The sequence below is a fragment of the Podarcis vaucheri genome, assembly GCF_965113315.1.
Source record: "Podarcis vaucheri genome assembly, chromosome: 4".
Lineage (NCBI taxonomy): Eukaryota > Metazoa > Chordata > Lepidosauria > Squamata > Lacertidae > Podarcis > Podarcis vaucheri.
The window spans coordinates 48,586,544-48,609,459 of NC_138762.1; the positions used below are offsets into that span (position 1 = coordinate 48,586,544).

The following is a 22,916-nucleotide window of genomic DNA, read 5'->3' on the forward strand; positions in this document are numbered from 1 at the left end:
GATTCCAGTCAAATTGTTCTAAAACACTTAGAATTCATTGAACGCTCCAGGGCATTTGCTCAAAGGCCCCCATTTCTAAAGTACTCAAATATTTCAAATAAATATCATGTTAATCTGAGTAAAAGATGCAAAAGAGGAATATGACAAAATATGGTCTTTGTTTCTTCCATATGATAAAATCCTACCTCTCTGTGAAGATACTTTTCAGTGGCTCTCCATATGTGTGAAAGACACAAAGGTCTTGATCCTGTTCCAGTACTTTGTCCATTGCGGTGCCTTTTGAATGTTTGGGCACATGATGCTATTGTAGGGCTGCCCAGACATTACCAGGATTTCAAAGGTGGAGTTGATGTCTGGGGGGAATTTCCAAAAGGTGGTGCTTTGTCCTGGATCTTAGTCAAGTCAGTCAAAAAAACGGGGTCGTTTTTACTTTTTGAAATATGGCAACCCTATTGGTAGGGTTCTTTTCTCTAATATGATCTAACTGGATTATCTGTAAAAGTCCCTGTTAATATCAGGCTTACTAGCCTATAACACTGGTACTGTATTTTGAAATGATGTTATGCAACTTCCCACTCTGGCCTTTTGTCTTTCTAACATCACTACCATCCCAGTAGTGATGGTTTTCCCAGTAGTGATGTATGGAAGTGAGAGCTGGACCATAAAGAAGGCTGATCACCGAAGAATTGATGCTTTTGAATTATGGTGCTGGAGGAGACTCTTGAGAGTCCCATGGACTGCAAGAAGATCAAACGTATCCATTCTTAAGGAAATCAGGCCTGAATGCTCACTGGAAGGACAGATCGTGAAGCTGAGGCTCCAATACTTTGGCCACCTCATGATAAGAGAAGACTCCCTGGAAAAGACCCTGATGTTGGGAAAGATGGAGGGCACAAGGAGAAGGGGACGACAGAGGATGAGATGGTTGGACAGTGTACTCAAAGCTACAAACATGAGTCTGACCAAACTGTGGGAGGCAGTGGAAGACAGGAGTGCCTGGCGTGCTCTGGTCCATGGGGTCACGAAGAGTCGGACACGACTAAATGACTAAACAACAACAACAGATGAGGACTAAATGACTAAACAACAACAACAGATGAGGACTAAATGACTAAACAACAACAACAGATGAGGAAGGCCCACCCATTTGTCTCTGGTACAGAGCCCCTCCCTTTGTTCTCTTAACAACCCATACTTAGTGAACCATTACTAGGCTGGCCTGGCTATTCCAGCAATTGAATCCATGCTTGATCCAAGGTCTCCACATAGAGCCTATTTCCCTTCCCCCAAACTCACAACAATATTATGGTTACAGAAAATCACAGTTCCACACATGAAAAATACTATATCAGGGATTTATGGCTCATAACATGTTACTGGACTACAACTCCCATTATCCCTGACCACTGGCCATTCTGGGGAGGGGCTGATAAGAGATGGAATCCAGCAACATATTGAAGGTCACAAGTTCTACGTCCTGGTTCTATATGATATGATGCACATTTTGATCATCAGCAAAGCAATGCTCCCTTTAACATTTTATTTTGAATTTATACACTAAACACTGTGTAAAAAAAAAGAAGTCCCAGAGCTTTCTAACTGAATAGACAAGATTTAATGAATTTCAATATGAGCATTTCTATGGAAGTGTGTTAAAAAATTGCTTAGAAGATTGTTTGCAGATTTACATTTTAAATGTGTAAGGAATACCACTTAATGACTTAATCACTATGCATGGAGATAGATTGTGATGATATTTTCAGAAGAAAAAAAATCTATTTGATTAATATATTTAAGACAGTATGAAGTACACTCTTTAAGCATTTCGTTTAGATGGAAAGGCAAAGCATTACACCAGAAATCAGGACATGCTCATCAAGGTACATTTCTTTACAAAAAGGACTCTGTGGGAAGAACATAATTCATTTTATAGGCTATTGTTAATTCTCTGGTCATTTCTTGTTGAGCTACAGAAAGAGCAGTTGGGTGGGAATCAGAGGGCAAATCAAATAAGAGAGGATAACACAAAGACGTCTTAAAATATGACAGAAAGAGATCATAAATATAGTCTGGCTTTTGGACTATGCTCATTCAATTATTTTTTTAAAAAAAACATGGTTTTACCTTAGTTTCTATTATTTCAAAATAAATTTTATATTGAAAAAAAGATTATTGAATTTTTCAAAAAGGAAGGCACTGGTATCTTCAAGGCATACCATACACAAATGTTTCATTTAGTTCAGTGTCAAGCACTGTCTAGATAAGAATCAGTCAATGCCACAATTAACTAAAAACCCTTTGACTTGCTTTTACTGGAAAGAGATGATCCTGTTTTCTTTCTTTCTTTTTTTTTTTAATAAATTTTTTTTATTGTTTTTCCAGACAAAAATTGTTCAACAGTTTATACAGAAGTTTATCCTTTTACAAGAAAGAAAAGAAGAAAGAAAAAGAAAAGAAGTTGGTTATTTCCAAGCTTGTTCCAATCTACTATCGGACTTCCCCACGCCTCCCCCGCATTGCATTCTTAACAAATAAAATTTCAACAAATTATATCCTTGTTTCATACGTTTCTTTTTTACCTTCAAATTTACCTTTTAGTTTAAATTACTTATTGTCATGTTACTTTTATCAGCCAATATAATAACTTTTCCAACCTTTAAACATTTATTCCTTTCATTAATTCATTATTTAGTTTCAATGTCCTTCACTCTCATTGCTGGAGCTGTTTTCTCCAAATCGTGCGAATTTTATAACTCATATAATTTATAAAATTTTTGCAGATAGTCCTTAAATTTTTTCCAGTCCTCCTCCATCGCTTCTTCTCCCAAGTCGCGGATCCTGGCAGTCATCTCGGCTAATTCCATGTAGTCCATCAGCTGCGTTTGCCACTCTTCCAGTGTGGGCAAATCTTGAGTCTTCCAGTATTTAGCAATGAGAATCCTTGCTGCTGTAGTTGCATACATAAAAAACGTTCTATCCTTCTTTAACACCTTTTGGCCGACAATGCCCAAGAGAAAGGCCTCTGGTTTCTTAGGAAAGGTGTACTTAAACACCTTTTTTAACTCATTATATATCATTTCCCAGAAGGCCTTCACCTTAGGGCACGTCCACCACAGGTGAAAGAATGTCCCTTCGGCCTCTTTACACTTCCAACATCTATTGTCAGTCAAATGGTATATCTTTGCTAGTTTGACTGGGGTCATGTACCACCTGTATATCATTTTCATAATGTTTTCTTTCAGGGCATTACATGCCGTAAATTTCATACCGGTGGTCCATAACCTTTCCCAGTCTTCAAACATGATGTTGTACCCAATATCTTGAGCCCACTTTATCATGGCCGATTTAACTGTCTCATCCTGAGTATTCCATTTCAGCAGCAAGTTATACATTCTTGACAATAACTTAGTCTTCGGTTCTAACAATTCTGTCTCTAGTTTCGATTTTTCCACCTAGAAACCTGTTTTTTTTTTTATCCGTCTTAAATACCTCTTGAATTTGGGCATAATGGAACCAATCTTGCACCTTATCTTTTAATTTTTCAAAACTCTGTAGCCTCCAGTTATCTCCAATTTTTTCTATTATTTCCCCATATGTCGGCCAACCGACCTCCATATTGGGTCTTTTCTGCGCCTTGGCCTCCACTGGTGATAGCCACCTCGGGGTCTTACTTTCTAGCAAGTCCTTATATTTTGTCCAGACTATAAAGATTGCTTTTCTGACAATATGGTTTTTAAACATTTTGTGTGTTTTTACCTTGTCGTACCACAAATACGCATGCCATCCCAAAGAGTTGTTAAAACCTTCCAGATCTAGGACATCAGTGTTCTTAAGCAAGAGCCAATCTTTCATCCAACAGAAGGCGGCAGCTTCATAATATAACCTTAAGTCCGGCAGGGCAAACCCCCCTCTTTCTTTCGCATCAGTTAATATTTTAAACTTTATTCGGGGCTTTTTGCCCTGCCAAACAAACTTTGAAATATCCTTCTGCCACCTTCCAAAACATTCCACTCTGTCCACGATCTGTAAGGTTTGAAACAAGAATAACATCTTTGGCAAAACATTCATCTTTATAGCTGCTATTCGGCCCAACAAGGAAAGTTTCAGTCTTGACCAAATTTCTAGATCTTTTTTCACCTCTATCCAACATTTTTCGTAGTTGTCTTTGAATAAATTCAAGTTCTTTGAAGACAAGTTAACCCCCAGGTATTTCACTTTTTTCACCACATTTAATTCTGTTTCCCTCTGAAACCCATCTATTTCTAAAGATGTCAAGTTTTTACTCAGTACCTTAGTTTTTTGTTTGTTCAACTTAAACCCCGCCACCCGACCAAATTCCTGAATCAGTTCAAGAACTCTTTTTGTACTAGATTCTGGCTCCTGTAATGTCAAGACCAAGTCATCTGCAAAAGCTTTCAGTTTATATTGTTTCACTCCGACCTGTACTCCTTGTACCTGCCGGTCCTTCCTAATCATATTCAAGAGCACCTCCAGGACCGAAATAAATAATAAGGGGGAAAGAGGGCACCCTTGACGTGTTCCTTTTTCAATTTGGAACTCTTCTGTCACTACATTGTTCACTATCAGCTTGGCTTTCTGTTCTGAATATATTGCCTCTAACCCATTTTCAAATCCCCGTCCCACTCCCATCCCCTCCAAATTCTTCTTCATAAACCTCCAGGAAATGTTGTCAAAGGCCTTCTCCGCATCAATAAAGATTAACACTGCTTTAGTGTTAATATTAGTTTGTAAGAGTTCCAAGACATCAATAATGTTCCTGGTATTGTCATACAAATGTCTACCTGGGAGAAAGCCTGCCTGGTCCTTATGAATTACTTCATTCAGTACCTTTTTAAATCTATTTGCCAAAATGTCTGCAAATATTTTGTAATCCACATTAAGGAGTGAGATGGGACGGTAGTTCTTTAGTTGAGTCTTTTCAGTATCCACTTTGGGAATCAATGTAATGAAAGCTTCTTTCCACGTTTCTGGTGCTCTCCCTCCGTCCATAATCTGGTTACAAACCTCCATTAATGGTTGTGTCAAATAATCTTTTAGTATCTTATAATACTTGGAGGTAAGTCCGTCCGGGCCTGGAGATTTGCCCAATTGCATGTTCTGAATGGCAACCTCGATTTCTTGTTGTGTTATTCTGTAATTCAAGATTGATCTCTTATCCTGAGAAATTTCTGGAAGGCCGTTGATTTTCAAAAATTGGTCCATCTCATCCACTTCCTCGGGTCCTTGCGTATACAATTTTTTAAAATATTTCTGGAAACACTTTCTAATTTCACCTGGTTTCTGGATGTTTTTCCCTTCCACCTCTAGGTTGGTTACATAGTTCAGTTTTTGTCTTTTCTTCAACTGCCGAGGTGATCCTGTTTTCAAGTGTATTTATATAGCAGTCTTAAGTTTGTTTACTTATATAATTTATACCCTCTCCCACATCACAGGTATTATTGGGGTGGGTCACAGAAAATGTATCAGTTAAATACAAGAAATGCAATGCAATTAAAACCCACACTATGCAACCCATCTGACATATATTCCAGTTAGTGTAGCATCTACAGGTATGCATGTACAGCATATGCATCACAGGCACATACACAATGAATTCAAAAGATCTGGTGTAAAAGGCAAGTTTGGGCAGGGTGTGTGTTCTGCAACCAGGTGGTTTTTGATGAAGAGGCCCTCTGGTCTTTTGACTTCACTCAGTGATGGCACTGCAAGAAGAGCCAACCTCAAATATTCAGGCACTGATGAACAGAGTAAGGTGTCTCTTCAGAATATTCCCCAATTCAGTCTCTAAAGTCAGGGGCAGCCTGTCATTTTTGCACCTGAGATGAACCACAAAATGGCGTCCCCTCCTCACCAGGGAAGAAGGGGTGAGCGTAAATCTGCATTAGGAACACAGCTGTCAACTTACAGATTTGAAAATAAGGGACCAGCAGCTTCGAAAATAAGGGATCAGCAGCCAAAATAAGGGATTTTAGTCAACCAGCAGCCAAACGAAGCCTCAAGCGGTGTTTCCCACAGCGCAGGAACCCGGCAAAGGGGATGCAGTAAGGAAAACCACCGTCTCCTCTCCGCTGGGAAGTGCTGAGCAAAGGCGAGTCCCCAGACAACGCGGTCGATTTGATCGGCACAAGGCATGCAAGCTCCACCCCCCAGTCGTTCTTAGACTCCTTATTGGGTGAGCAACACAGCCAAGCAACACAGTTGGAGTCTCCCTCCTCCCTGGCTGGCAGGAAGGGAGGGAGAAGAGCTGCTTCCTTTGAAACCCAGGAAATTTAAGGCACATCATCAATCCGGGACAGCAGCGGGAAACGGCGCTGTGATAAGGGAGTTTCCTGCCAAATAAGGGACGGTTGACAGCTATGATTAGGAACATGGGAGTTGGAAAAATCGGGATCTGTGGGGTGTTAGGGGAGGGGTAGTACCTCTTGTGGGGGACACATCATAGTCCTTCTGAGGTAGTTTGTCCACCTTTGGTCCCTACCCTGCACTCAGTTCTCACCTGTGGCTCCTAGCCAAGCCTAGAAGTTGTCAGCAAGTGACAGAAGCCACACCCTGAGAACAGCTTTGACTGGCTGGCTAAACCTGGTGAGGGTAGCCAGTGGATCTCAAACCCTCAGTGAGTTAGAGACTTCCCCTGCATGTGAAGACAAGCTCTGGTGTGCAACCTCGACCACATTGCTCCCCTTTCTCCACCCAGCATTGACCAGGTAAGCTGTAGTGCTACTAGCTCTGAAACACTGCTCCACCGCACCAGCTGCTACTGGTCCAAAGTTGTGTATTTTGGTGGGGTGTTATGTGTGCTAGATGTCTAGTCTGATCTTGACTTTGCCATTGTACAACAATGGGAGAGAGGATGTGCATGCATTACATGTTTTATTTTTTTTATTATTTTTAAAGTAAATTACGTATGCTTTTCCAGTAAGCTTCCTTAAGTGGTTTTCAAAAATGATAAAAGCAAGCAATAAAAAGAGATAATAAAAAACATTAATAAATAGTGACCACAAACTCACAAAAACTACCTGACAGAATTCCTGATACCTAGCTTTGTATCCCAAAAGCCAGTCAAAAACCACCAAGTTCATTATTACTTATTTTAAACATTTATATTCAGCCTTTAAAATGTAGTTATTCAGGATGGGTCACAAGACACAGTGAAAACAATCTATCACCATAGAACACAGCCAAAAAATAATCGGTTAAAAAAAGGGTTGTGCTTGAAAATGTTCTACCTTAGAATAAATCCTGACACAGCCCTGGGGCACCATTGTAAAGGGCCTGATTCTGGCAGGTACAGTTTTAACTTCCTGCACTGAGGCAATGTGTCAGACAGGGCCTGATTAAAAAGACCAGAGCTAGTTTGAGGAGCCATTACAGGAGAGGCAGTCTGTAATCTGTTTGTGGGAGCTGGAACTGTGCCACCGACTCTGCCTATCCGGTTCCTAGAGATCTTGAATCGTTGACAGAGGCAGACTTATACCATATGTGTTTGCTCATGCAAGAACCAAAAACAGTAATTCAGATTAATTCATTGCTGTGGTCAGTTTAGAAGCACAATATATTTAAGTAGTTTTGCTCTATCTGGAGAAAAATATTTTTGAAAAAGAAGAGATTCAATGGCTAGTTTTTTTGAAGTCCCTGTGCAGATGACACATGCATTTCACTTTATTGAAAATGATTAATATTTCATACATAATTACATTATCATGCTTAGCATTTTATAGGGAAAGGCGCAAGACTTACTTTCAAGAGGCAATTTGCTTCAAAGGCTCTGAGAAAAGATAGTGAATCATAGGCAGACAGAAATGCTGGATGACCCATTATGCTAATATCTCTTACTGTAAAATTAAGTGCTTTGTCTTTTGTAAAAGCCATAATTAGTGTCAGCATGGGAATCCAGAGAAGTTAGTGAAGTATATATCTGCCAAGTTTTAAAATATATATATCAACAGCAATTTACTGAAATCTGAGCTGTAGAGGAGCATGCAGGATCTTACCCCTCCTCTGCCTTAGCCTCCTCTCAGTGCCTTCATAGGAGCTTTCCAAGTGATTACCGTATTTTTCGCTCTATAAGACACACCCAACTCTAAAACACCTAGTTTTAGAGGAGGAGAATAAGAGGAAAAAAATTGCTCCCTCTCTGCGCAGCGCCCCTTCAGCGAAGCGGCAGGAGAAACGGAGCCCCTTCCATTTCTCCTCCCGCTTCACTGAAGGGGCGCTGCGCAGAGAGGGAAAGCTGCACAGCGCCTCTCCAGTGAAGCAAAGTCAGGAGAGCGAGAGGGATTGGTGCGTATCGACCCGTCTTGCTCTCCTGGCTTCAGGGATAGCCGCCCAAAGCCTCCAGAGCTCAGCGGGAGCGTTCCTGCTGCGCTCTGGTTGGCTTCGCGTTGCTTTCGCTGAAGCCATGGAGCCTGCATTCGCTCCATAAGACGCACACACATTTCCCCTTACTTTTTAGGAGAGGGAAAGTGCGTCTTATAGAGCGAAAAATGTGGTAGCTTGTAATGCAACTGCACAGATGTTGCTGGCCTGTTGTGCAGGATTCAGATATTATTCTTCAATTCAAAACTTAAACCGAAAAACACTTAGACTGTGCTTTATTTTTATTATACATATGCAATTATTACTCTCCCTGTTAGTGGACCCATTGCAATTTGGTGCTTTGCCAATTCCTGCGACTAACACAAGCCAGTCTTCCCTGGACTCCATTCAACAGCAGGCACTCATAGAAACATAGACTGCAATAGGCACATGTCTATCCCTTGCTATACATTTGGGGCTCCTTTTCTCTGTATCACATAGGTTGCCAAAGGAGCATGGCGAGTGTCATGGCACACATTGAATAATGCCCATGCAATTTTTTTTGGGGGGGGATCTATGCCACTTGACCCCTTCTAAACCTGCACCAGACCCACATTCAGTGCAGAGTGATGCTCATAGGAAATGAAATTGATAGGGGAAAGAATCTGTTATCACCTTCAGTATTTGTATTCACCAGACACATTAAAGGGGCAGCAGGATTATGCCCACTGGCTTCATCAACAGTTTGGAAAATCCAGCAGGAGGTCTGAACAGAATTCTACGCATGAACAGCTCTGCAGGCATAGACTCTGTGTGTGAAATCAAGAACACATGTAGGGAAATTTGACGGTTTCATGTCCAGTGCTATTTATTTAGCTTTGCATTCGAAATTTACTGTAATTGAATCACTGCCAAGGTGGAACTACAAGGGCGATTTCTGTTGCCGCCTTCTGGGATGAGGAGGGGCAGGGCAGCAGCAAGGTTGGGGCTGCATGTAAGAGCAAATCATGGTGCAAATGGAACAAGGGCATTGGATGTTGCCTGTTACAAGTATTCAGCTGGTAACTAGCACCAACCACATTGAGTTGCAAGTGACCTTGAAGGCCATTTAGTGCTTTAACTCAAGATGATCACGGGTGAAGCATTGCTCTTTATTCTTGCTGTATATGTCATACACAAACACACACAAACACACACAGTGGTACCTGTGGTTAAGAACTTAATTCGTTCTGGAGGTCTGTTCTTAACCTGAAACTGTTCTTAACCTGAGGTACCACTTTAGCTAATGGGGTCTCCTGCTGCCGCTGCACCGCAGCACCACGATTTCAGTTCTCATCCTGAAGCAAAGTTCTTAAACTGAGGTAATATTTCTGGCTTAGTGGAGTCTGTAACCTGCAGCGTCTGTAACCCGAGGTACCACTATAATTCTGAAACAAAAATCCTGTTCAGTGGGCTAATATTACCTTATAGATAGGATTCAGCAAAGGATATGAGAAAGAGTGCCTTACAGTAATTTTTGAGTTTATGGTACAGGAAGGATTCAAACTTTGGATTTGACAGGTTATTGTATTGCATTGTAATGATATGAATTGTATTGCATTGTAATATGAATTGTATTGCATTGTAATGATATGAATTGTAATGATAAAATGTAAGACATATGCAGGGGCTGTGGTTAGGGCAAAGTAGCTTTCCAGAATATTGCAATGTTTAATTGTGTAATAAGGTCAGACAATGTATATAAAAGTCTGTGAACAACTGAACATGCTTTATGTAAGTAGCCAGCATTTCTTTCCTAAATTATAATTGCAATTCTCCTCTTCATCATAACATCACCCTTGGGACAGGGCAGGGGTGCGGAACTTGAGGGATAGCTCATGGATGTTGTATCCTTCTTTAATCACATTGGATAGAAACAACTTTGGCCATAGCCATCATCCTTAGCCTACTGTTGAATGGAATTTGGTAAAACAGACATTCTGAAGTAATTGGAATGGTCTGAGTACTGTACTGTTTCACTTTTAACTCCGTTTATTCATAGAAATGTGCAGCATGATTCATACATGCCATACCATTTGCTGTTGTTTGTGAATAATGTCAGTTGTGCTCAAGAAATTAGATAAAAGGTGTCTAAATAGATAATTTTGTCAGCTGCATATTATTTTGCTTACAATATAAATCCATAAACTTCACTTACAAAAGATTTCTAATCACCTGTTTATGTCATTCAGTCCTATGATTAGCTGTATTTTCCCAAATGCCTGCCAGCTATGTAGAGAGACAGAATCAGAGAGTCAAATATTGGTGCATTTCATTTGGTTCATTCCTTGGTACATTGTTTGTTCGCTATAGCTTGGGTTTAGTTGCAACTGAAGTTATTGTGGCTTACACTTACCGGGGTTTGGTCACAAATTCTGCACATTTGAACCACTGGGTTCAATCCTGATTCACAAGGGGAATACTGAACTAACATTCATGCATAGGTGTATCCTGTTGTAATAATTTGGAATGTAGCATCCTACAATACTATCACTCATATTCTGCTATGTTACATAAGCCTGATGCAATGTCAGTACCAAAAAATCATACTGCTACTGTGCTGGAGTCACATGGGTCATATTATACCCAAATGCTTGCTTTTTCCCATAGCCTACTTGCCTCAGCTCCCTTACTAGATGAGTGGATATGCATGTGAGTTTGAATGCATTATTTATTTCCACTTATATACAGCTCTCTCACACACAAAATATACCTCTGAGTTCTGGTACTCAATGAAACACCCACTAAATTTGTCCTCCACAATGGGACTTGGATCAATAACTAATTTTGAAAACTGATTAGTTTGCAGCAGGGAAGTTGACACAGTCTCGTATCTTGCCAGAGGATATAATCAGCCTGTAAATAGCAGTATTAGTGCACTAGGTAATAGGTTGGTAATAAGAGAGCAAAAGAATATGGCCCAGATCTGCTATAATATTCTTTTCTACAAAGAGGGCATCACATGAAAAAAAACAACAACTCCAACTTGTAAATTGAACTTAATGTTGAAATAAATTCTAGTTTTATCACTCAGCATACTTAGTGAATAAGGAATATTCCTAAATGCATTATAATAAAAGGTGAGCATGCATGCATTGCCTTAGGTGATTATTAAGAAGCCACAGACATTTTTACATATCATTTCTGATTGTGAATTCCAGATGTTTCCAACATGAAACATGAAAAATGTTATGTTCTAACAGTTAATGTTGTATTGCCAGCCATTTCAAAGATGTATTTCCCTATTAGAGCATCAACGTTGCTATGGTGATAATTGTAAAACTGTGACCTAGACTGGGGGAGAGGAAGTGAAGAAATAATGTAAATGGTTAGGGTTACTATACGTCTGGATTTTACCGGGCATTGCCAGGATTTCAAAGGTGGAATTGACATACGGGGGGAATTTCCAAAATGTGGCGCATGGGAGGGCTAGCATCCCAGGGGGTGCCACCCATGGCAAGCGGCAAGCTCCCGGGGGGGGCAGCAATGTCACCCCCCTCAGGGATGACACCTGGGGCACTCCGCACCCCCTGCACCTCCTCCCTCCGCCAGTGGGAGGGCTGCCTATCTTTGATGCCTCTAACAGCTTGGCCTCCTTTGTAGCTCTATATAGGTGCTGAACTCATATAAGAATGAAAGACCGTTAGGTTCACTTAGTGAGACCAGAGGATACTTATTCTGGAGGTTCCTTACCCTGACCAATGCTATGTAGGTGCCTTACACTGAACTACTCTGCACCAAATTAAGGAAATGGGGTATTAACTAGTGAAATAGGTCCGACTAATGGAGCTGTAATGAGGCTTTGGAAAAGAGGAATCGCTTGATCCACACTTTTTAGGAAAACTGCATTAATCAGTCTCAATGCACTTTTATCTCTTAATAATTAGCTGCCTATTTAATATTTCTGCTTTCTGCCATACATCTATAATGATCCTAGATTGTCAGTCATAGGTTAACAACTGTAAATACTTTTGTGGGGGAGGGGGAAAACAAAGAACACCACTTTAAAAAATGAGATTAGAATATTGTCCAAACATAAAGTAACTGAGCACATTATTAGAAACTATATTTTTGAATATTTAGGTATAGGTTTATTATGTGCTTCCCATTACAATGGTCCTGAAGCAATTTGCAACAAAAGCAAAACTACGGTGATAAAAATCATGTAAGGATGTTAAAAACATATTCAGAATTCAATATTTTAAAAGGATACATTTATATTAATGGACTAATCCCTGTTGAAAGCATAATCCTCTAGGATTATGGGCAAGGGTCCTAACTGTTGAAGGCCTTATATACAGACCTACCCACTTTCAGTTATATATTCACATCCTTTAATAGTGAACTCAAGTGATGAGTGCTAGCAGAAATGGTGCCAAATCTGGGATATTGAGAAACAGAACTACAAAAAACCTTAAGGGAGCAACCGCCGTCTCAATACAACCCAGTAAATATTGAGCATGCTCAGTAGCCACAGAATATTGAGCATCAGTTGGAAAAGAAAAATGGAAACCTAGGAAGGTGAGTTCAAGTCCTGCTTTTTTCCACCTTAAAGAGGTTTGGAGGATGGCATGGCTGAGCAAGAGTATTGCTGCTAGGAGGTGAGGACACTGCAATATTTTGTTGCAGATCCCACTTGTGTGTTATGTTGTTGTTTGTTTTAAACACCACATTGTTTGGATTGATGGATTGTTTATTGGTCGTTATGTAAACTGTTTTGTGACTAGGGTGAAGAGCAGTCTATAAGCATTGGAAATAAATAAGTAAATAAATAAATAAATAAATAAATAAATCAGGGAATGTATGTGGGTTCATAAACATTTCCACATGTTTCTTAACATTCAGTTTAAGTCTGCAATTGATTTGGCTTCAAGGAAGATTATTACAGGGCTGCTGGGTTAACATGTGCAAATTGTATGTCTTTCTAAATCTATGTCAGCATAAGAGAGGCTGAATAGAAAATGATCACAGCAGTGTTTGAACCATATACAGTGGGATTCTATATATAGTTGCACATGCATAATAAAAACATATATAGAATAACATAAAGACGCAGATTTCTGGGAGCCACAGTCCGAACATTATCATATTTTAATGACAATCATGTATAGCTGAGAGCTATTCTACACATTACTTGGAAAAGAATGATAACCTGAGGTCATAGAATTTTTGACTGCAGGTTGATGTGCAAATCATATTTTCTAGTGCTTCCCCCCACAAAAAACTGCCTGCATGCAGTAAATAATACATGTCTGTGAGAATAAAATACTGTACTAAATACTATACTAATTGCCTGTCTATGATGTGTTGGTCTACAACATGAAGTTTTTGATACGGGGAATCATTAAAAATGAGATCGTCTCCTTTGCAGACCCTACAAGTGTCCCACTTTTCCTTAGGATGTCCCTATTTTCACTGGAGAAATGTTGAAGGGTATGGAGTTATCCAACCCCCGAGCCGTCTGAAGGCAATCTTGTATAGGCAGGTTTTTTAAAAAAATGTTTAATGTTTTATCATGTTTTTATATAAGTTTGAAGCTGCCCAGAGTGGCTGGGGCAACACAGTAAGATGTGTGGGGTATAAATAGTAAAATTATCATTATGGAATGGGGTGTCCCTAATTACATCAGAGAAATGATGGAAGGGTATGTCTTTGCAGTCTGAAGTGGCACAATCCATAATTTTACAAGTTCAAGCACTTTATTCTATGCAAATTGACCAACAAAGATACAATAAATCAGATTCAAACTTCTCCATGCCTTCCAACCTTGGCTGATCATTCATTTCAGCATGCCTTTAAAGGACTAATCATCAGACCAAGAACTAATCTACTGTACTGCTCAATATCCATATGGATCAATACTAAACATCTTTATTTCTATTTGTGGATTTGCCTTTCACGTTCCTTTCTTTCCCCATCTCTGTACAAACTTTAATCACATAAATTGAGCAGTGCATCTTTTTATATGGTGAAACAAAGAAACACCAAAGAATATCCAGTTCAGCCTCAGAAACTCATTTCCTGTCACATGTCCAATCATTTCTAGCCTTCTACTACTTCATTTATTTAGTAGGAAAAAAGGACTTCAAAAGCTTGTTTCCAAAGCAGGTCGACACTACAGGGGCAGCAAGTTAAGCATAGCTAAAAAGGCTTCATTATTACTTTGAATATCTCACCAGATGGTCGTCACTTCCAGTGTTTTTATTCCAATAGACTTTGAAGCAGTTAGACACCAGGACATACACATCGCTGGAATTTAAGAACCTTCCCATCTTCTACAGACTAAAGCATATGGCATAGTGAAATCATAAAAATTTCCAAACCCCAAACGACCCAAATTTCAGGGACTCCTTGTGCAACTTGCCCACACATATATTGTGTGTCTGCATAATGGGAGGATACTTAAATTTATATGGAAAAGAAGTGCTTCTCATAATAGACAAAATGTTTGTCTATAGCTATAAACTTTAATTGGTTTAGCGGTAGATTAATCAATCAGCATTTTCATTTTGATGAGTAGGAAGAGCTATAATGGTTTATCCTATTTTTCTACTCCCCCCCCCATTGCCCTCTTATTGTCATTGTTCTGTTGATATTTTGCTCTTGGCTAAACCTTGTACTTTTTGTCTGCAGCACCTTTCTCTTGCTGCCTCTAAACATTTGCACCTCCATGCATCCGTTTAAACATTGTTTGAAAATGTACAGTACAGTGGTGCCCCGCAAGACGAATGCCTCGCAAGATGAAAAACTCGCTAGACGAAAGGGTTTTGCGGTTTTTGAGCTGCTTCGCAAGACAAATTTCCCTATGGGCTTGCTTCGCAAGACGATAACGTCTTGCATTTTTTGCAAGTTTGTTTCCTTTTTCTTAACACCGTTAATACAGTTGCGACGACTTCAAGGAGCAACTCATAGAACGTGGTGTGGTAGCCTTTTTTGAGGTTTTTGGTGATTTTTGAAGCTTTTCCAAAACTTTTTCGACACCATGCTTCGCAAGACGAAAAATTCGCTAGATGAAAAAACTCGTGGAACGAATTAATTTCGTCTTGCGAGGCACCACTGTACCTCTTTTTCTGAACATTTGACTTCTAATGCCTGCCTCACATTTGCTTTTCCTTCTCTGTCCCTCTTTAGTCTTTTTAGAGCTCAATCCTGTGGACAGGGTAGGCTCTTTCAAGTTGATATGTAGTGCCCAGCTGTGTGCGTTGTTGTATTCATCATCTTTTGAAGCTGATGCGTTGTTTCTCAGAGAAAAGAGAAAGTAGTAAACGAGACTTTTCTTTCTTACAATTAGTAGTTCATTTTTCATACTTCCTTCAATATCAGGGCTGGTATCAGGAGATGGTACTATCAGGCAACTTCTGAGGCATTGGCCACTACCAGCCTCTGAATCATGCTGGACCTGCTACTCCTCTGGTTTGTTTTTTTTTGTCTATCTTCCCTCTCTATGGTTCTTGTTTAGTAGGCATATAAATATAATTTTATCTGTGGAGGAAAAGTAATAAACTTAGGGAGCAATCCTAAGCTATCAGAGAGGACAGCTGAGGGGATGTTCAACGTTGCAGACATTTGCCTGTAGATTTTCCCCTCCAGGTGAGGAAAGAGGTCCATTTCAGGGTGCCTAAGTGTTGTGACACCCAAAAGCTCTGCCACTACCATTGCTTTTCTGCTGCTGTTCCAAGAGCAGTAAGGGGTAGGAAGGGAAGTGGGGGGGTAGGTTAGTTAGTGGGGTGGGGAGGGGAAGGGGTGCACTTGGGAGAGCTTTGGATCTGCTGGATCCACACTACCTTGTTCTAGTTATACTCATGCATTTTGTTTGCCAGTGGAATGCACTGGGACTTTGAGAAACCTGGAAATGTTATACATAAGATTTGAAATTAAGGGCTTTCGAACGTTTTAGCTACTGATTGATAATAAAATTGACTTTTCTGTTTCACAAAGCAAATGGCTAATGGGGAAAAATAAAGATCTATCATGTTGTTAATTCTAACAAATAAATAGGAATTAATAATGCTTAGGAGTGCTATGGGCCTATTTATCCAGGCGCTGCAAGGTATCTTGAAAGCAATTGATCTAAGCATTTTTACAACAGGCATACCTGTTTTACAGATGAGTAAGCAGACATAGTAATTTTGTGCAAGTTCTCTGAGATTATTAGCAAATTGTACTTGGGAGACCTAACATAACTCTGTGGCACTAAAGTTAGTATGATTGGAAATGCAGTATGCTTGGATGCAGTGTTTTTACAGCAGCAGTCTACTTAGCACAGCATCTGTGAAAGTAGCCAGTATCAATCCTCCTAAGGACCTTAATGGTACAGTCCTTCACTCGTTATTCACTCTGAGCTTCCAGCAATCTAAGGTTATAGCAGCACCTCATCATGAGAGTAAAAATGTTGCAGTTGCACTGTGTGAAAGAGCACCTAACTTCTTGAGTTCTCAAATGATTCAAGTTATTAGTGGGACAGCAAGCAGGAACCAGGAAAGCTAGTTGTTAAGTACAGGTAATTGATAGGTTTTATGGACCAACTGCATTTCAGCCTATCCCCATCAGCAATAGGTACTGGGACCTACTGCTAAGAACAGACTATAAAGGGATGAGCAGTACAAACTTGTAGGACAATAAACTACACTATATCTTGAGTTAGGGGTATTGATTGTACCAGTACCATATCATCAGGGGCAGCACATCCTGTTTCACCACTTGAGGTGAAAAGGGATGTGCTGCCCACCCTGCTCCCCACTTTTGCCGGCACTCCACCAGCACCACTGCCATGCCACCTGAGGCGCCATCTCTGACACTAATGGAGAAGCAGTGCTGGCATCAGCACAGATTTCAAACAAGATATCTTGTGCTTCATAAGATTTGTGAAACATTTATTAGAGAGAAAAGTCCAGCTTACCAGATTCCTTGCAAGGCTAAGAATTGTGTTTTGAATACCCCAAACTCTGAGCTGTGAGACTCCAGGGATTCCAAGGAATTCCAACACTTGCCCATAGTTTAGTTTCCTTGGAATGAAGATGGAAGGAGACTGTCTTGTCTTTAAGATATATGGCTTACCGTAATTTACACATATTTACAGCCTGAAAATAGGATGGATGGGCTCACAGCATTAACACTGCAACAGAGCCTCCCTCCCTATTAGGTTCCTAGCCACCTCTCTCTCACACGTCACTGGCTTTGGATTTAGCACAGCTGAGAGAGTCTCTAGCTTCCAGGCTATCCAAAACTCACACACACTCAGCCCTGCTTGGGCTATTGTTCTTCTTCCTAAAGTGAAGAGGCATCTAGCCAGATGAAGTGGAAAAAGCCCCTCCTATTTGTATCTATGACAACTGAATTCACTCTTTAAGATGCTTATGAGGGTACTTAACTGGGCCCAAGCTAGAACCATTACTCTCACAAAAAACTAGTTTGACCAGTTCAGCAGGTTCTAATAGATATATGGATAAAGAACCACAGGCCTGGAAGAGATGTTCAGATATCATCCAGCTCAAGCCTCCTTGGGCTATCACAACATGATTCCTTAATCCCATCTCTATACCACTGTACCACTCACGTTGTGTCACTTTTCTGAGTGGAAGTCTTCAGCTAGCAGAAGTTGGGGAGCAGCAATCCATCTATCGAAAAGTGTCCTATAGCCTATATATCAAAATCTAGAAATCCCACCTGTCTTCCTGGAGCAAGATGCATTTATCATATGAGATAAACAGATATTGTCGATGTAAATGCCAGAATAGTATCAACATTGAAAGGCTCACTAAATGTGTGAATAAACTTATGTTCTGTTTCCATTTCCCTTGGTTTTTTTTATCAGTATCAATTAAATAAATTATGAGAAAGGTGTAAGATAGCACATTTGCATATGGACTATATTTTGCAGACTTGCTGGTGCACAATCTTTGACATGAATGACAGTTAATATTAAAATATTTGAACGACAGTTAATATTAAACCTCATGTGACTGAGGTGAATTTTGCCAGCTTTAGTCAACTAGAAATGACCCTTAAAATCTGTAGTGAATGGTATGAGGAAAACAATCTGCCTCTGCATGGATTTAAATAGCAAGTGACAACCCAATGGAATTCTCATCTTCATATGTTCCAAAGCTGGTAGAGCCACAAAGTCTGTGCTTGCATACAAAGAAGCCTTGTGTGAGCATAATGCAAAGTAACAGATTTACTCTTTGGAAAGGAAATGGCTGGGAAAACCTCTGGAACGTCAGCCTATTTGTAACAGCACATGACATATCAACAGTTTATGTCTTTATAGCCCTAAAATTATACTCTTTTATTAGGTGTGTTTAAAACTGCCAAGCAAAGTCATGGTCAACACATATTTGACATGTTCTCACAGACTGATTCTAAAACAAGTCATGTGTAACTAGAGGAACCTGGGCTCATTTCATACACTCCTTGTAGCTATGGCAATGCACAACTGCCCAAACTAAATTCAATGTCAGTAGTTTGTCATGGACATGGACTATCATTTTGCATGCCATCGGCTGAATAACTTGGAAGGTTTTCAGTGTATGCATAATGATCATTATATGTAGAATTTATATTGTATAAATCTAGTGTTCAAAGCACCTCACATACATGATCTTAGCAATTCTCCTGTTCCAGGTTGTGGCACATAGTGGTCTGTAGGCCAATTGTGGCAAGAGTCAGGACCATGGAGAGCTCCTATGGAAAAAGATTTCAGACTCATTAACCACATTCACATGTCATGGTAAGTGAAAAATAAGCCAAATAAGCCAGGGCATGCATGAGTGGCATACAATTGTGAGAAGGTCTTTTCACAAAGCTTTGCTCCACAATTCATGTGAGTGCCAAAGCCAGCCAGGGTTAATAATAGATTCCTGCTACGTGTGAACTCCTAAATTACAGTATGAAGACATGGTTTAAAGTTGCCTTGGTGTCTTGGCTTGCTTGAAATCCATTATCAATGGTTTCTGGGTTCACACATAATGAGAAGTACTTACTCCTGGCTTATTTTGCTGCTCATGTGAAGGAAGAAGTCAAGTGGCATGAAAGGAGTGGCCTATGGGTGCATAACGATCATGCATAACCTGGTTTATTAAGCCAGGATTTTTGGCTTTCGATGACATGCAAACACTCCCACTGAAAAGCAGGGAGCTGATAGTGTTGATCCAGCACTGGTCTAGAGGTGATTGATGTGTTGCATATTCCTGCACAGAGAGATGTACTGGTAGTTGATCCGTGCCTCTCTGGAGTGTGCCTGCTTGGAGGCTAAAGTGGTTGCATTGCATTATACAGACCTGTATACTAGTAGGGTTAAAATTTCACCCATGACATTGGGTGGGGCATGGTAGAGTGTAGGAGGAAGTGAAGATAACAGCAGTTTGTCTAAGGCTGCTTATTGCATATGCTGCTACACAGAGATTTGACTTCCTGGTTTTTAGTGCCAAAGCAACACTGTGACCAGAAACATGACACAAGAACCTTCGTCAATGGGACAATTCTCTTTGGACCTGGCTTCTGAAATAAAAGGTTCACCCTTGCTTCTATCAAGCATTTTAGACTGCCCTTTTCCTGGCTCTTAGCTTGAACACATTATTTCTATGTACAGCTGGGAAGGCTGCTGCTCACAGGCAGACAAGTCAGTAACACCTAGGAATACAGAATGGAATGATTGACACTCTTAACTGTAAACACAGGTCTTCTTCATCCATAAAAATGCTGTTCCTGGTAGCAACGCTGATAAAGTTTCTGGAGGAAACAAGACAGTGATGTGCAGTCTGCAGTGTTAGTTCCAGATAAGGAGGTTAGAGTGCCTAGGAAAGGAATCTCCCAAATGCAAATCCCCTGGCAGGAAGACAGCACTTAACAGTGCAGATTATCCAGCCTTTGAGCTGTCCTCAAAGGAAAGTGACTAACGGGCCAAAAATGGCATCAATAAATTATAGCACAACAGGAAAAGTTTTAATAACCAAATGCATATCTGCTTCCCACTCCCACCGCCATCGCCCAGTGAAACTGTAAAGTAAAAATTGTTTCTGAAAAGGATGTTTTAGGCAGCAGTCCTATAAACAATTACCTTGGAGTAGATCCTATTGCACTCAGTTGGAGATTCCAGGCAGAGAAATCAGCTTTCTTTCCTGTTCTATCATATAAACTTCAGTGCGGGTCACAACAGACAATGTGCGAAATGCATAAATGCATTTCTCTTATCCATTTGGGGGGTGGGGAAATTAATGAATAGCATTATCATTGCCATACTGCAGCTGGAAGCCTGAGCCCGAAACAGTGGCTTCCCTAAGACTTTTTAGGCAAGGCATGAACTGGAGACAGGGCTGGCCTATCCATGAGGCATGGTGAGGTGGCAGCAGATCCAGCTCCCAAAGAATGCATCACCCACTGCTGCAGCAATGGCTGGGGTGCACACCTTGGAGGCCAGATCTTCTGCCTCCTCAGCAGTCCCCCCCCAGTCCCCCCCAATGTTTACAGCAGCCTCTTGGTCAATAGGAGACATTGCTGGTCTCCTCCCCCCATCCTTGCTCCTGATGCAGATTTTCACTCACCCCTTCTTCCCTGGTGGGGAGAGTCACCATTTTGTAGTTCACCTCAGGTGCCAAAATGTCTTAGGCCAGCCCTGACTGAAGAATTCCTGATTAGCTGCTCAGTCTTTTAGCTACTACACTACACTGCAATTAGGAAGGATTCTGCATATGATACACTGTAATCTTTAGCATATTTTGTGTTTCTGAGTTTAATACCACTCATCACAGAGGTCCCAATATCGAAAATGTAGACATAACTCTCTATATATGGCATAGCCAGCATGAATATGTTCATAACTCTGACAACTGTATCTGATGTTTCGATATTTGACTGCAGTTATAATAATCACTATAATTGTAACAGTTCATGCTAGCCAGGCTGCACATCTATTCTTCATTTGTCCTTAAACTAATTCATCCTACATATGAATATATCACCCTCATCAATTTCAAGTGCCACCCCTTGGATTTTCAGGCTATTAACAAGTATGCATTATGTATGAGTCAAACAGAAAACTTACATTCTTTTGCTTGCACAACGGAACAGGTACTTTTCTTGTTTGTTGTCGGAAGCTATTCTCATTGAAATACAAGCCACACTACCAACTGAGGAGCAGTCCTTTTTTAAGGATACCATGTGTTTACAAATTGTGGTTACACTCTAGCTGATTACTAAATTCTGACAATACAGAAGATTTGTTAAGAAACAGCAATTATTCACATGTAGTTGAGCATGAGACAATGTCAGGGTCGTGGGTTTGAGCCCCATGTTGGGTGAAAGATTCCTGCATTGCAGAGAGTTGGACTAGATGACCCTCATGGTTCCTTTCAACTCTACAGTTCTGTGATTCTGATTCTATGATATTTCTTGGGCCTCCTAATACTTTTTAATTCACCAAGATCACTTGACATTAACAGTATTTAAACAAATACTTCAGATATTTTATCATGTTCCAGCACAACCCTATGGATCTCTGCTCAGAAGTAAATCACACCAAGTTCAATTAGTTTACATGCAATCTTGGACTGCTCAGAAATTTCAGAATCATTTTGAGGGTGTTTTTTTTAATAAACCAAAACAAATGTTATCTCTAAAATGAATTCCATTATTATAGATAAATGAGCTCCCCAAAGCTCTCCTTAGGTAATCGTTTCTGAGCTAATCCAAGGGGTTGGCTGGTCTGGGAAACCATTTTTTCCATCCCATGGGAACTAATGACTGTATTAGTCCCTACAGGGGCAGGAAAAAAGATGACGCAGAGGCAAATGTATTGGAGAAATCTAGCTCCCTGGAATTGCACAGGCCCTATTTTAAGAGCTTTGGCAGCCAATGTGATTTCAGCTTAGGCTGCCAAAGTCCCAAGATCTTTGGCATGCAAAGTCTATGCTTTGTAAAGGAAGCTGACAATTCTTCTCTTGTTCAGATTTCACTCTGAGTGGAAGAATTTTGTGCTTTAAAAACTTTATTTCCTTTCAGACTTTTACCAGCCTCAGTTGTTTTCTGATTCTGGCAAAGGAGAATGCTACCAGCATCCCTATCCATATTAAAAAAAATAGATTATATTTATAGCTGGAGCACTGTCATTTACTATAACCCCTTGATTTTTGTTTAATACAAAAAGACACTGCTTAAGTGTCGATAGACTCTGTGATTATTAGGTTGAGCATCCCAGAACTAGCATGTGGTTTTTACATTTCAGTAGGTATGAAAAACAGGGAATTCAGCTAACACTGGATGACTTTGGCATTGGAACACTTTGCATTTTTAAGAATCAGGATTGTAATGGCGGAAAGAGTCTGATAAGTTTAAAGTAGAAGTGTGCATTAAAAATAATAATCTTGCTGCTGCTGCAAGAACACCCCAAGTTTCACTGTTCCCCTGTAAAATGCAGCCATTACAACATGTGCTTTACCACCTCTATCACACATAATTCCACATCATTTTCTGAAGCTGATAAGGTGGGAAATATGGAACATAATGATGTCAAAACACAAAGCAGAATTAGATCAGGGGATGCCAATTTACATGGGGAGGCATAT

At 40.2% G+C, this 22,916-nt stretch overlaps 1 protein-coding gene and 1 long non-coding RNA gene across 18 annotated transcripts in view; one reads left to right on the forward strand and one right to left on the reverse strand.

Moving 5' to 3' along the window:
- Window positions 1-22,916, reverse strand: part of ROBO2 (roundabout guidance receptor 2) — an 810,838-nt gene that overhangs the window by 461,611 nt on the left and 326,311 nt on the right. The gene's annotated exons all lie outside the window — the stretch shown is intronic.
- The window catches only part of LOC309531383, a 52,278-nt gene that overhangs the window by 27,160 nt on the left and 2,202 nt on the right, over window positions 1-22,916 (forward strand). Inside the window, exon 3 of the long non-coding RNA XR_014219279.1 lies at window positions 18,979-19,084. This is a non-coding gene — a long non-coding RNA (uncharacterized lncRNA). The remainder of the gene's footprint in view (window positions 1-18,978; window positions 19,085-22,916) is intronic.